Below are 2,563 nucleotides of genomic sequence, written 5' to 3' on the forward strand. Positions count from 1 at the left end.
TGTATTAGACCTAGGTATTGTTGATATGTAGGCTCTGTGTATTGTGTATTAGACCTAGGTATTGTTGATATGTAGGCTCTGTGTGTATTGTGTTGATATGTAGGCTCTGTTGTGTATTAGACCTAGGTACCTAGTGTATTTGTTGATATGTAGGCTCTGTGTGTATTGTGTATTAGACCTAGGTATTGTTGATATGTAGGCTCTGTGTGTATTAGACCTAGGTATTGTTGATATGTAGGCTCTGTGTGTATTAGACCTAGGTATTGTTGATATGTAGGCTCTGTGTGTATTAGACCTAGGTATTGTTGATATGTAGGCTCTGTGTGTATTAGACCTAGGTATTGTTGATATGTAGGCTCTGTGTGTATTAGACCTAGGTATTGTTGATATGTAGGCTCTGTGTGTATTAGACCTAGGTATTGTTGATATGTAGGCTCTGTGTGTATTAGACCTAGGTATTGTTGATATGTAGGCTCTGTGTGTATTAGACTCTAGGTATTGTTGATATGTAGGCTCTGTGTGTATTAGACCTAGGTATTGTTGATATGTAGGCTCTGTGTGTATTAGACCTAGGTATTGTTGATATGTAGGCTCTGTGTGTATTAGACCTAGGTATTGTTGATATGTAGGCTCTGTGTGTATTGACCTAGGTATTGTTGATATGTAGGCTCTGTGTGTATTAGACCTTGTTGATATGTAGGCTCTGTGTGTATTAGACCTAGGTATTGTTGATATGTAGGCTCTGTGTGTATTGTGTATTAGACCTAGGTATTGTTGATATGTAGGCTCTGTGTGTATTGACCTCAGGTATTGTTGATATGTGGGCTCTGTGTGTGTATTAGACCTAGGTATTGTTGATATGTAGGCTCTGTGTGTATTAGACCTAGGTATTGTTGATATGTAGGCTCTGTGTGTATTAGACCTAGGTATTGTTGATATGTAGGCTCTGTGTATTAGACCTAGGTATTGTTGATATGTAGGCTCTGTGTGTATTAGACCTAGGTATTGTTGATATGTAGGCTCTGTGTGTATTAGACCTAGGTATTGTTGATATGTGGGCTCTGTGTGTATTAGACCTAGGTATTGTTGATATGTAGGCTCTGTGTGTATTAGACCTAGGTATTGTTGATATGTGGGCTCTGTGTGTATTAGACCTAGGTATTGTTGATATGTAGGCTCTGTGTGTATTAGACCTAGGTATTGTTGATATGTGGGCTCTGTGTGTATTAGACCTAGGTATTGTTGATATGTAGGCTCTGTGTGTATTAGACCTCGGTATTGTTGATATGTGGGCTCTGTGTGTATTGTGTATTAGACCTAGGTATTGTTGATATGTGGGCTCTGTGTGTATTAGACCTCGGTATTGTTGATATGTAGGCTCTGTGTGTATTAGACCTAGGTATTGTTGATATGTAGGCTCTGTGTGTATTAGACCTAGGTATTGTTGATATGTAGGCTCTGTGTGTATTGTGTATTAGACCTAGGTATTGTTGATATGTAGGCTCTGTGTGTATTAGACCTAGGTATTGTTGATATGTAGGCTCTGTGTGTATTAGACCTAGGTATTGTTGATATGTAGGCTCTGTGTGTATTAGACCTAGGTATTGTTGATATGTAGGCTCTGTGTGTATTAGACCTAGGTATTGTTGATATGTAGGCTCTGTGTGTATTAGACCTAGGTATTGTTGATATGTAGGCTCTGTGTGTATTAGACCTCGGTATTGTTGATATGTGGGCTCTGTGTGTATTGTGTATTAGACCTAGGTATTGTTGATATGTGGGCTCTGTGTGTATTAGACCTAGGTATTGTTGGTATGTAGGCTCTGTGTGTATTAGACCTAGGTATTGTTGATATGTAGGCTCTGTGTGTATTGTGTATTAGACCTAGGTATTGTTGATATGTGGGCTCTGTGTGTATTGTGTTGATATGTGGGCTCTGTGTGTATTAGACCTAGGTATTGTTGATATGTGGGCTCTGTGTGTATTAGACCTAGGTATTGTTGATATGTAGGCTCTGTGTGTATTGTGTTGAGGTATTGTTGATATGGGCTCTGTGTGTATTAGACCTAGGTATTGTTGATATGTAGGCTCTGTATTGTGTATTAGACCTAGGTATTGTTGATATGTAGGCTCTGTGTGTATTGTGTATTAGACCTAGGTATTGTTGATATGTAGGCTCTGTGTGTATTAGACCTAGGTATTGTTGATATGTAGGCTCTGTGTGTATTGATGTAGGCTCTGTGTGTATTAGACCTAGGTATTGTTGATATGTAGGCTCTGTGTGTATTAGACCTAGGTATTGTTGATATGTAGGCTCTGTGTGTATTAGACCTAGGTATTGTTGATATGTAGGCTCTGTGTGTATTAGACCTAGGTATTGTTGATATGTGGGCTCTGTGTGTATTAGACCTAGGTATTGTTGATATGTAGGCTCTGTGTGTATTAGACCTAGGTATTGTTGATATGTAGGCTCTGTGTGTATGTGTATTAGACCTAGGTATTGTTGATATGTAGGCTCTGTGTCAGTATTAGACCTAGGTATTGTTGATATGTGGGCTCTGTG

This window comes from Oncorhynchus gorbuscha, unplaced genomic scaffold, assembly GCF_021184085.1.
Source record: "Oncorhynchus gorbuscha isolate QuinsamMale2020 ecotype Even-year unplaced genomic scaffold, OgorEven_v1.0 Un_scaffold_396, whole genome shotgun sequence".
Lineage (NCBI taxonomy): Eukaryota > Metazoa > Chordata > Actinopteri > Salmoniformes > Salmonidae > Oncorhynchus > Oncorhynchus gorbuscha.